This window comes from Oncorhynchus tshawytscha, linkage group LG20 (genome assembly GCF_018296145.1).
Source record: "Oncorhynchus tshawytscha isolate Ot180627B linkage group LG20, Otsh_v2.0, whole genome shotgun sequence".
Lineage (NCBI taxonomy): Eukaryota > Metazoa > Chordata > Actinopteri > Salmoniformes > Salmonidae > Oncorhynchus > Oncorhynchus tshawytscha.
This window is the reverse complement of record NC_056448.1, coordinates 402,870-416,446: the sequence shown is the minus strand read 5'-3', so window position 1 is coordinate 416,446 and position 13,577 is coordinate 402,870. Positions and strand designations below refer to the sequence as shown.

Sequence of the window (13,577 nt, the reverse complement as noted above, 5' to 3'; positions counted from 1 at the left end):
AGGGTACTGTAGACCATGTTATTCTATTGAAGAATCTGTCCTCCATAGGGTACTGTAGACCATGTTATTCTGTTGAAGAAGCTGTCCTCCATAGGGTACTGTAGACCATGTTATTCTGTTGAAGAAGCTGTCCTCCATATACTGTAGACCATGTTATTCTGTTGAAGAAGCTGTCCTCCATAGGGTACTGTAGACCATGTTATTCTATTGAAGAAGCTGTCCTCCATAGGGTACTGTAGACCATGTTATTCTGTTATTCTGTTGAAGAAGCTGTCCTCCATAGGGTACTGTAGACCATGTTATTCTGTTGAAGAAGCTGTCCTCCATAGGGTACTGTAGACCATGTTATTCTGTTGAAGAAGCTGTCCTCCATGTTATTCTATTGAAGGCTACTGTAGACCATGTTATTCTGTTGAAGAAGCTGTCCTCCATAGGGTACTGTAGACCATGTTATTCTGTTGAAGAAGCTGTCCTCCATAGGGTACTGTAGACCATGTTATTCTGTTGAAGAATCTGTCCTCCAGGGTACTGTAGACCATGTTATTCTATTGAAGAAGCTGTCCTCCATAGGGTACTGTAGACCATGTTATTCTGTTGAACTGTCCTAGGGTACTGTAGACCATGTTATTCTGTTGAAGAAGCTGTCCTCCATAGGGTACTGTAGACCATGTTATTCTATTGAAGAAGCTGTCCTCCATAGGGTACTGTAGACCATGTTATTCTATTGAAGAAGCTGTCCTCCATAGGGTACTGTAGACCATGGTATTCTGTTGAAGAAGCTGTCCTCCATAGGGTACTGTTGAAGAAGCTGTCCTCCATAGGGTACTGTAGACCATGGTATTCTGTTGAAGAAGCTGTCCTCCATAGGGTACTGTTGAAGAAGCTGTCCTCCATAGGGTACTGTTGAAGAAGCTGTCCTCCATAGGGTACTGTAGACCATGGTATTCTGTTGAAGAAGCTGTCCTCCATAGGGTACTGTTGAAGAAGCTGTCCTCCATAGGGTACTGTAGACCATGGTATTCTGTTGAAGAAGCTGTCCTCCATAGGGTACTGTAGACCATGTTATTCTGTTGAAGAAGCTGTCCTCCATAGGGTACTGTAGACCATGTTATTCTGTTGAAGAAGCTGTCCTCCATAGGGTACTGTAGACCATGGTTGAAGAAGCTGTCCTCCATAGGGTACTGTAGACCATGTTATTCTATTGAAGAAGCTGTCCTCCATAGGGTACTGTAGACCATGTTATTCTGTTGAAGAAGCTGTCCTCCATAGGGTACTGTAGACCATGTTATTCTGTTGTTATTCTGTTGAAGCTGTCCTCCATAGGGTACTGTAGACCATGTTATTCTGTTGAAGAAGCTGTCCTCCATAGGGTACTGTAGACCATGTTATTCTGTTGAAGAAGCTGTCCTCCATAGGGTACTGTAGACCATGTTATTCTATTGAAGAAGCTGTCCTCCATAGGGTACTGTAGACCATGTTATTCTATTATTCTGTTGAAGAAGCTGTCCTCCATAGGGTACTGTAGACCATGTTATTCTGTTGAAGAAGCTGTCCTCCATAGGGTACTGTAGACCATGTTATTCTGTTGAAGAAGCTGTCCTCCATAGGGTACTGTAGACCATGTTATTCTGTTGAAGAAGCTGTCCTCCATAGGGTACTGTAGACCATGTTATTCTATTGAAGAAGCTGTCCTTAGATGTATTCTGTTGAAGAAGCTGTCCTCCATAGGGTACTGTAGACCATGTTATTCTATTGAAGAAGCTGTCCTCCATAGGGTACTGTAGACCATGTGAAGAAGCTGTCCTCCATAGGGTACTGTAGACCATGTTATTCTGTTGAAGAAGCTGTCCTCCATAGGGTACTGTAGACCATGTTATTCTATTGAAGAAGCTGTCCTCCATAGGGTACTGTAGACCATGTTATTCTGTTGAAGAAGCTGTCCTCCATAGGGTACTGTAGACCATGTTATTCTGTTGAAGAAGCTGTCCTCCATAGGGTACTGTAGACCATGTTATTCTGTTGAAGAAGCTGTCCTCCATAGGGTACTGTAGACCATGTTATTCTGTTGAAGAAGCTGTCCTCCATAGGGTACTGTAGACCATGTTATTCTATTGAAGAAGCTGTCCTCCATAGGGTACTGTAGACCATGTTATTCTGTTGAAGAAGCTGTCCTCCATAGGGTACTGTAGACCATGTTATTCTGTTGAAGAATGTTATTCTATTGTCCTCCATAGGGTACTGTAGACCATGTTATTCTATTGAAGAAGCTGTCCTCCATAGGGTACTGTAGACCATGTTATTCTGTTGAAGAAGCTGTCCTCCATAGGGTACTGTAGACCATGTTATTCTATTGAAGAAGCTGTCCTCCATAGGGTACTGTAGACCATGTTATTCTATTGAAGAAGCTGTCCTCCATAGGGTACTGTAGACCATGTTATTCTGTTGAAGAAGCTGTCCTCCATAGGGTACTGTAGACCATGTTATTCTATTGAAGAAGCTGTCCTCCATAGGGTACTGTAGACCATGTTATTCTGTTGAAGAAGCTGTCCTCCATAGGGTACTGTAGACCATGTTATTCTGTTATTCTAGGGTACTGTAGAATTCTATTGAAGAAGCTGTCCTCCATAGGGTACTGTAGACCATGTTATTCTGTTGAAGAAGCTGTCCTCCATAGGGTACTTAGACCTGTTATTCTATTGAAGAAGCTGTCCTCCATAGGGTACTGTAGACCATGTTATTCTTGAAGAAGCTGTCCTCCATAGGGTACTGTAGACCATGTTATTCTGTTGAAGAAGCTGTCCTCCATAGGGTACTGTAGACCATGTTATTCTATTGAAGAAGCTGTCCTCCATAGGGTACTGTAGACCATGTTATTCTGTTGAAGAAGCTGTCCTCCATAGGGTACTAGACCATGTTATTCTGTTGAAGAAGCTGTCCTCCATAGGGTACTGTAGACCATGTTATTCTGTTGAAGAAGCTGTCCTCCATAGGGTACTGTAGACCATGTTATTCTGTTGAAGAAGCTGTCCTCCATAGGGTACTGTAGACCATGTTATTCTGTTGAAGAAGCTGTCCTCCATAGGGTACTGTAGACCATGTTATTCTGTTGAAGAAGCTGTCCTCCATAGGGTACTGTAGACCATGTTATTCTGTTGAAGAAGCTGTCCTCCATAGGGTACTGTAGACCATGTTATTCTATTGAAGAAGCTGTCCTCCATAGGGTACTGTAGACCATGTTATTCTGTTGAAGAAGCTGTCCTCCATAGGGTACTGTAGACCATGTTATTCTGTTGAAGAAGCTGTCCTCCATAGGGTACTGTAGACCATGTTATTCTGTTGAAGAAGCTGTCCTCCATAGGGTACTGTAGACCATGTTATTCTATTGAAGAAGCTGTCCTCCATAGGGTACTGTAGACCATGTTATTCTGTTGAAGTCCTCCATAGGGTACTGTGGACCATGGTATTCTGTTGAAGATGTCCTCCATAGGGTACTGTAGACCATGTTATTCTATTGAAGAAGCTGTCCTCCATAGGGTACTGTAGACCATGTTATTCTATTGAAGAAGCTGTCCTCCATAGGGTACTGTAGACCATGTTATTCATTGAAGAAGCTGTCCTATAGGGTACTGTAGACCATGTTATTCTGTTGAAGAAGCTGTCCTCCATAGGGTACTGTAGACCATGTTATTCTGTTGAAGAAGCTGTCCTCCATAGGGTACTGTAGACCATGTTATTCTGTTGAAGAAGCTGTCCTCCATAGGGTACTGTAGACCATGTTATTCTGTTGAAGAAGCTGTCCTCCATAGGGTACTGTAGACCATGTTATTCTGTTGAAGAAGCTGTCCTCCATAGGGTACTGTAGACCATGTTATTCTGTTGAAGAAGCTGTCCTCCATAGGGTACTGTAGCTGTCCTCCATAGGGTACTGTAGACCATGTTATTCTGTTGAAGAAGCTGTCCTCCATAGGGTACTGTAGACCATGTTATTCTGTTGAAGAAGCTGTCCTCCATAGGGTACTGTAGACCATGGTATCCTGTTGAAGAAGCTGTCCTCCATAGGGTACTGTAGACCATGTTATTCTATTGAAGAAGCTGTCCTCCATAGGGTACTGTAGACCATGTTATTCTGTTGAAGAAGCTGTCCTCCATAGGGTACTGTAGACCATGTTATTCTATTGAAGAAGCTGTCCTCCATAGGGTACTGTAGACCATGTTATTCTATTGAAGAAGCTGTCCTCCATAGGGTACTGTAGACCATGTTATTCTGTTGAAGAAGCTGTCCTCCATAGGGTACTGTAGACCATGTTATTCTGTTGAAGAAGCTGTCCTCCATAGGGTACTGTAGACCATGTTATTCTGTTGAAGAAGCTGTCCTCCATAGGGTACTGTAGACCATGTTATTCTGTTGAAGAAGCTGTCCTCCATAGGGTACTGTAGACCATGTTATTCTGTTGAAGAAGCTGTCCTCCATAGGGTACTGTAGACCATGTTATTCTGTTGAAGAAGCTGTCCTCCATAGGGTACTGTAGACCATGTTATTCTGTTGAAGAAGCTGTCCTCCATAGGGTACTGTAGACCATGGTATTCTGTTGAAGAAGCTGTCCTCCATAGGGTACTGTAGACCATGTTATTCTGTTGAAGAAGCTGTCCTCCATAGGGTACTGTAGACCATGTTATTCTGTCCTTGAAGAAGCTGTCCTCCATAGGGTACTGTAGACCATGTACTGTAGACCATGTTATTCTATTGAAGAAGCTGTCCTCCATAGGGTACTGTAGACCATGTTATTCTGTTATCCTCCTAGCTGTCCTCCATAGGGTTGACCATGTTAAGAAGCTGTCCTCCATAGGGTACTGTAGACCATGTTATTCTGTTGAAGAAGCTGTCCTCCATAGGGTACTGTAGACCATGTTATTCTGTTGAAGAAGCTGTCCTCCATAGGGTACTGTAGACCATGTTATTCTGTTGAAGAAGCTGTCCTCCATAGGGTACTGTAGACCATGTTATTCTGTTGAAGAATCTGTCCTCCATAGGGTACTGTAGACCATGTTATTCTATTGAAGAAGCTGTCCTCCATAGGGTACTGTAGACCATGTTATTCTGTTGAAGAAGCTGTCCTCCATAGGGTACTGTAGACCATGTTATTCTGTTGAAGAAGCTGTCCTCCATAGGGTACTGTAGACCATGTTATTCTATTGAAGAAGCTGTCCTCCATAGGGTACTGTAGACCATGTTATTCTATTGAAGAAGCTGTCCTCCATAGGGTACTGTAGACCATGTTATTCTGTTGAAGAAGCTGTCCTCCATAGGGTACTGGACCATGTTATTCTATTACTGTCCTCCATAGGGTACTGTAGACCATGTTATTCTGTTGAAGAAGCTGTCCTCCATAGGGTACTGTAGACCATGTTATTGAAGAAGCTGTCCTTAGGGTAAGACCATGTTATTCTGTTGAAGAAGCTGTCCTCCATAGGGTACTGTAGACCATGGTATTCTGTTGAAGAAGCTGTCCTCCATAGGGTACTGTAGACCATGGTATTCTGTTGAAGAAGCTGTCCTCCATAGGGTACTGTAGACCATGTTATTCTGTTGAAGAAGCTGTCCTCCATAGGGTACTGTAGACCATGGTATTCTGTTGAAGAAGCTGTCCTCCATAGGGTACTGTTGAAGAAGCTGTCCTCCATAGGGTACTGTAGACCATGGTATTCTGTTGAAGAAGCTGTCCTCCATAGGGTACTGTAGACCATGTTATTCTGTTGAAGAAGCTGTCCTCCATAGGGTACTGTAGACCATGTTATTCTGTTGAAGAAGCTGTCCTCCATAGGGTACTGTAGACCATGTTATTCTGTTGAAGAAGCTGTCCTCCATAGGGTACTGTAGACCATGTTATTCTGTTGAAGAAGCTGTCCTCCATAGGGTACTGTAGACCATGTTATTCTGTTGAAGAAGCTGTCCTCCATAGGGTACTGTAGACCATGTTATTCTGTTGAAGAAGCTGTCCTCCATAGGGTACTGTAGACCATGTTATTCTATTGAAGAAGCTGTCCTCCATAGGGTACTGTAGACCATGTTATTCTATTGAAGAAGCTGTCCTCCATAGGGTACTGTAGACCATGTTATTCTATTGAAGAATCTGTCCTCCATAGGGTACTGTAGACCATGTTATTCTATTGAAGAATCTGTCCTCCATAGGGTACTGTAGACCATGTTATTCTGTTGAAGAAGCTGTCCTCCATAGGGTACTGTAGACCATGTTATTCTGTTAAAGAAGCTGTCCTCCATAGGGTACTGTAGACCATGTTATTCTGTTGAAGAATCTGTCCTCCATAGGGTACTGTAGACCATGTTATTCTGTTGAAGAAGCTGTCCTCTACTTAGACCAAGAAGCTGTCCTCCATAGGGTACTGTAGACCATGTTATTCTGTTGAAGAAGCTGTCCTCCATAGGGTACTGTAGACCATGTTATTCTATTGAAGAAGCTGTCCTCCATAGGGTACTGTAGACCATGTTATTCTGTTGAAGAAGCTGTACTGTAGACCATGTTATTCTATTGAAGAAGCTGTCCTCCATAGGGTACTGTAGACCATGTTATTCTGTTGAAGAAGCTGTCCTCCATAGGGTACTGTAGACCATGTTATTCTATTGAAGAAGCTGTCCTCCATAGGGTACTGTAGACCATGTTATTCTGTTGAAGAAGCTGTCCTCCATAGGGTACTGTAGACCATGGTATTCTGTTATTGTACTGTAGAAGAAGCTGTCCTCCATAGGGTACTGTAGACCATGTTATTCTGTTGAAGAAGCTGTCCTCCATAGGGTACTGTAGACCATGTTATTCTGTTGAAGAAGCTGTCCTCCATAGGGTACTGTAGACCATGTTATTCTGTTGAAGAAGCTGTCCTCCATAGGGTACTGTAGACCATGTTATTCTGTTGAAGAAGCTGTCCTCCATAGGGTACTGTAGACCATGTTATTCTGTTGAAGAAGCTGTCCTCCATAGGGTACTGTAGACCATGTTATTCTGTTGAAGAAGGGTACTGTCCTGTAGGGTACTGTAGACCATGTTATTCTATTGAAGAAGCTGTCCCATAGGGTACTGTAGACCATGTTATTCTGTTGAAGAAGCTGTCCTCCATAGGGTACTGTAGACCATGTTATTCTGTTGAAGAAGCTGTCCTCCATAGGGTACTGTAGACCATGTTATTCTGTTGAAGAAGCTGTCCTCCATAGGGTAGACCATGTTATTCTAGAGCTGTCCTCCATGGTATTAGACCTGTTGAAGAAGCTGTCCTCCATAGGGTACTGTAGACCATGTTATTCTGTTGAAGAAGCTGTCCTCCATAGGGTACTGTAGACCATGTTATTCTATTGAAGAAGCTGTCCTCCATAGGGTACTGTAGGTATTCTGTTGAAGAAGCTGTCCTCCATAGGGTACTGTAGACCATGTTATTCTGTTGAAGAAGCTGTCCTCCATAGGGTACTGTAGACCATGTTATTCTGTTGAAGAAGCTGTCCTCCATAGGGTACTGTAGACCATGTTATTCTGTTGAAGAAGCTGTCCCTCCAGCTGTCCTCCAGGGTACTGTAGACCATGTTATTCTATTGAAGAAGCTGTCCTCCATAGGGTACTGTAGACCATGTTATTCTGTTGAAGAAGCTGTCCTCCATAGGGTACTGTAGACCATGTTATTCTATTGAAGAAGCTGTCCTCCATAGGGTACTGTAGACCATGTTATTCTATTGAAGAAGCTGTCCTCCATAGGGTACTGTAGACCATGTTATTCTGTTGAAGAATCTGTCCTCCATAGGGTACTGTAGACCATGTTATTCTATTGAAGAAGCTGTCCTCCATAGGGTACTGTAGACCATGTTATTCTGTTGAAGAAGCTGTCCTCCATAGGGTACTGTAGACCATGTTATTCTGTTGAAGAAGCTGTCCTCCATAGGGTACTGTAGACCATGTTATCCTGTTGAAGAAGCTGTCCTCCATAGGGTACTGTAGACCATGTTATTCTATTGAAGAAGCTGTCCTCCATAGGGTACTGTAGACCATGTTATTCTATTGAAGAAGCTGTCCTCCATAGGGTACTGTAGACCATGTTATTCTATTGAAGAATCTGTCCTCCATAGGGTACTGTAGACCATGTTATTCTGTTGAAGAAGCTGTCCTCCATAGGGTACTGTAGACCATGTTATTCTGTTAAAGAAGCTGTCCTCCATAGGGTACTGTAGACCATGTTATTCTGTTGAAGAAGCTGTCCTCCATAGGGTACTGTAGACCATGTTATTCTGTTGAAGAAGCTGTCCTCCATAGGGTACTGTAGACCATGTTATTCTGTTATTCCTATTAGACCAAGAAGCTGTCCTCCATAGGGTACTGTAGACCATGGTATTCTGTTGAAAGCTGTCCTCCATAGGGTACTGTAGACCATGTTATTCTGTTGAAGAAGCTGTCCTCCATAGGGTACTGTAGACCATGTTATTCTGTTGAAGAAGCTGTCCTCCATAGGGTACTGTAGACCATGGTATTCTGTTGAAGAAGCTGTCCTCCATAGGGTACTGTAGACCATGTTATTCTGTTGAAGAAGCTGTCCTCCATAGGGTACTGTAGACCATGGTATTCTGTTGAAGAAGCTGTCCTCCATAGGGTACTGTAGACCATGTTATTCTGTTGAAGAAGCTGTCCTCCATAGGGTACTGTAGACCATGTTATTCTGTTGAAGAAGCTGTCCTCCATAGGGTACTGTAGACCATGTTATTCTGTTGAAGAAGCTGTCCTCCATAGGGTACTGTAGACCATGTTATTCTGTTGAAGAAGCTGTCCTCCATAGGGTACTGTAGACCATGTTACCTGTTGAAGAATGTTATTAGACCATGTTATTCTGTTGAAGAAGCTGTCCTCCATAGGGTACTGTAGACCATGTTATTCCATATTGAATTCTGTTGAAGCTGTCCTCCATAGGGTACTGTAGACCATGTTGTCCTCCATAGGGTACTGTGGACCATGTTATTCTATTGAAGAAGCTGTCCTCCATAGGGTACTGTAGACCATGTTATTCTATTGAAGAAGCTGTCCTCCATAGGGTACTGTAGACCATGTTATTCTGTTGAAGAAGCTGTCCTCCATAGGGTACTGTAGACCATGTTATTCTGTTGAAGAAGCTGTCCTCCATAGGGTACTGTAGACCATGTTATTCTGTTGAAGAAGCTGTCCTCCATAGGGTACTGTAGACCATGTTATTCTGTTGAAGAAGCTGTCCTCCATAGGGTACTGTAGACCATGTTATTCTGTTGAAGAAGCTGTCCTCCATAGGGTACTGTAGACCATGTTATTCTGTTGAAGAAGCTGTCCTCCATAGGGTACTGTAGACATGTTATTCTGTTGAAGAAGCTGTCCTCCATATTCTGTTGAAGAAGCTGTCCTCCATAGGGTACTGTAGACCATGTTATTCTATTGAAGAAGCTGTCCTCCATAGGGTACTGTAGACCATGTTATTCTATTGAAGAAGCTGTCCTCCATAGGGTACTGTAGACCATGTTATTCTGTTGAAGAAGCTGTCCTCCATAGGGTACTGTAGACCATGGTACTTCATGTTATTCTGTTGAAGAAGCTGTCCTCCATAGGGTACTGTAGACCATGGTTATTCTGTTCTGTCCTCCATAGGGTAAGACCATGTTATTCTATTGAAGAAGCTGTCCTCCATAGGGTACTGTAGACCATGTTATTCTGTTGAAGAAGCTGTCCTCCATAGGGTACTGTAGACCATGGTATTCTGTTGAAGAAGCTGTCCTCCATAGGGTACTGTAGACCATGTTATTCTGTTGAAGAAGCTGTCCTCCATAGGGTACTGTAGACCATGTTATTCTGTTGAAGAAGCTGTCCTCCATAGGGTACTGTAGACCATGTTATTCCTGTCCTCCATAGGGTACTGTAGACCATGTTATTCTATTGAAGAAGCTGTCCTCCATAGGGTACTGTAGACCATGTTATTCTGTTGAAGAAGCTGTCCTCCATAGGGTACTGTAGACCATGTTATTCTGTTGAAGAAGCTGTCCTCCATAGGGTACTGTAGACCATGTTATTCTATTGAAGAAGCTGTCCTCCATAGGGTACTGTAGACCATGTTATTCTGTTGAAGAAGCTGTCCTCCATAGGGTACTGTATAGGGTACTGTAGACCATGTTATTCTATTGAAGAAGCTGTCCTCCATAGGGTACTGTAGACCATGTTATTCTGTTGAAGAAGCTGTCCTCCATAGGGTACTGTAGACCATGTTATTCTGTTGAAGAAGCTGTCCTCCATAGGGTACTGTAGACCATGGTATTCTGTTGAAGAACTGTCCTCCATAGGGTACTGTAGACCATGTTATTCTGTTGAAGAAGCTGTCCTCCATAGGGTACTGTAGACCATGTTATTCTGTTGAAGAAGCTGTCCTCCAAGTACTAGACCATGTTATTCTATTGAAGAAGCTGTCCTCCATAGGGTACTGTAGACCATGTTATTCATGTTATTCTGTTGAAGAAGCTGTCCTCCATAGGGTACTGTAGACCATGTTATTCTATTGAAGAAGCTGTCCTCCATAGGGTACTGTAGACCATGTTATTCTGTTGAAGAAGCTGTCCTCCATAGGGTACTGTAGACCATGTTATTCTATTGAAGAAGCTGTCCTCCATAGGGTACTGTAGACCATGGTTATTCTGTTGAAGAAGCTGTCCTCCATAGGGTACTGTAGACCATGTTATTCTGTTGAAGAAGCTGTCCTCCATAGGGTACTGTAGACCATGGTATTCTGTTGAAGAAGCTGTCCTCCATAGGGTACTGTAGACCATGTTATTCTATTGAAGAAGCTGTCCTCCATAGGGTACTGTAGACCATGTTATTCTATTGAAGAAGCTGTCCTCCATAGGGTACTGTAGACCATGTTATTCTGTTGAAGAAGCTGTCCTCCATAGGGTACTGTAGACCATGTTATTCTATTGAAGAAGCTGTCCTCCATAGGGTACTGTAGACCATGTTATTCTGTTGAAGAAGCTGTCCTCCATAGGGTACTGTAGACCATGTTATTCTGTTGAAGAAGCTGTCCTCCATAGGGTACTGTAGACCATGTTATTCTGTTGAAGAAGCTGTCCTCCATAGGGTACTGTAGACCATGTTATTCTATTGAAGAAGCTGTCCTCCATAGGGTACTGTAGACCATGTTATTCTGTTGAAGAAGCTGTCCTCCATAGGGTACTGTAGACCATGTTATTCTGTTGAAGAAGCTGTCCTCCATAGGGTACTGTAGACCATGGTATTCTGTTGAAGAAGCTGTCCTCCATAGGGTACTGTAGACCATGTTATTCTATTGAAGAAGCTGTCCTCCATAGGGTACTGTAGACCATGTTATTCTATTGAAGAAGCTGTCCTCCATAGGGTACTGTAGACCATGTTATTCTGTTGAAGAAGCTGTCCTCCATAGGGTACTGTAGACCATGTTATTCTGTTGAAGAAGCTGTCCTCCTGTTAGGGTACTGTAGACCATGTTATTCTGTTGAAGAAGCTGTCCTCCATAGGGTACTGTAGACCATGTTGAAGAATCCTCCTGTTAGACCATGAAGCTGTCCTCCATAGGGTACTGTAGACCATGTTATTCTGTTGAAGAAGCTGTCCTCCATAGGGTACTGTAGACCATGGTATTCTGTTGAAGAAGCTGTCCTCCTCCATTCTATTGAAGAAGGGTACTGTAGACCATGTTATTCTATTGAAGAAGCTGTCCTCCATAGGGTACTGTAGACCATGTTATTCTGTTGAAGAAGCTGTCCTCCATAGGGTACTGTAGACCATGTTATTCTGTTGAAGAAGCTGTCCTCCATAGGGTACTGTAGACCATGTTATCCTGTTGAAGCTGTCCTCCATAGGGTACTGTAGACCATGTTATTCTGTTGAAGCTGTCCTCCATAGGGTACTGTAGACCATGTTATTCTGTTGAAGAAGCTGTCCTCCATAGGGTACTGTAGACCATGGTATCCTGTTGAAGCTGTCCTCCATAGGGTACTGTAGACCATGTACTGTTGAAGAAGCTGTCCTCCATAGGGTGTAGACCATATTCTGTTGAAGAAGCTGTCCTCCATAGGGTACTGTAGACCATGTTATTCTGTTGAAGAAGCTGTCCTCCATAGGGTACTGTAGACCATGTTATTCTGTTGAAGAAGCTGTCCTCCATAGGGTACTGTAGACCATGTTATTCTGTTGAAGAAGCTGTCCTCCATAGGGTACTGTAGACCATGTTATTCTGTTGAAGAAGCTGTCCTCCATAGGGTACTGTAGACCATGTTATTCTGTTGAAGAAGCTGTCCTCCATAGGGTACTGTAGACCATGTTATTCTGTTGAAGAAGCTGTCCTCCTAGGGTACTGTAGACCATGTTATTCTGTTGAAGAAGAAGCTGTCCTCCATAGGGTACTGTAGACCATGGTATTCTGTTGAAGAAGCTGTCCTCCATAGGGTACTGTAGACCATGGTATTCTGTTGAAGAAGCTGTCCTCCATAGGGTACTGTAGACCATGTTATTCTATTGAAGAAGCTGTCCTCCATAGGGTACTGTAGACCATGGTATTCTATTGAAGAAGCTGTCCTCCATAGGGTACTGTCCTCATGTTATTCTATTGAAGAAGCTGTCCTCCATAGGGTACTGTAGACCATGTTATTCTGTTGAAGAAGCTGTCCTCCATAGGGTACTGTAGACCATGTTATTCTGTTGAAGAAGCTGTCCTCCATAGGGTACTGTAGACCATGTTATTCTGTTGAAGAAGCTGTCCTCCATAGGGTACTGTAGACCATGTTATTCTGTTGAAGAAGCTGTCCTCCATAGGGTACTGTAGACCATGTTATTCTGTTGAAGAAGCTGTCCTCCATAGGGTACTGTAGACCATGTTATTCTATTGAAGAAGCTGTCCTCCAGGGTACTGTAGACCATGTTATTCTGTTGAAGAAGCTGTCCTCCATAGGGTACTGTAGACCATGTTATTCTGTTGAAGAAGCTGTCCTCCATAGGGTACTGTATTCTGTTGAAGAAGCTGTCCTCCATAGGGGGTACTGTGAAGACCATGGTAGACCTGTTGAAGAAGCTGTCCTCCATAGGGTACTGTAGACCATGTTATTCTGTTGAAGAAGCTGTCCTCCATAGGGTACTGTAGACCATGTTATTCTGTTGAAGAAGCTGTCCTCCATAGGGTACTGTAGACCATGGTATCCTGTTGAAGCTGTCCTCCATCTGGGCATACAGATTCTGTAGTGCCCTTTCCTTTATGTTTATGGCGACGACGGAGCTTTAGATTTAAATTCTTATCAACTGAGCCTAAATTGATCTCCTAGCTACGTTGTCTGCATTATTACCAGACAGTAAATGGAGCACTCACCTGAACCCGATGATCCTGTGTGTGCGCGTGTAAGTAGCGTCAAGATCTGTCCTTCTACCAATTCAAAATAATGCGAATATGTCCACGATTAAGGCTATTGTCTCTGCCATCTCGCTAGCTACAAGTTACCCTGCCCAGCTACCCGCCACAACTTTTGTGCTGGAATAGAAATATCGCAACGAACA

General features: G+C 43.1%; 1 protein-coding gene across 6 annotated transcripts in view; it reads left to right on the top strand.

The window, feature by feature from the left end:
* The window catches only part of LOC112219707 (calmodulin-regulated spectrin-associated protein 1-B), a 131,969-nt gene that overhangs the window by 76,554 nt on the left and 41,838 nt on the right, over window positions 1–13,577 (top strand). The gene's annotated exons all lie outside the window — the stretch shown is intronic.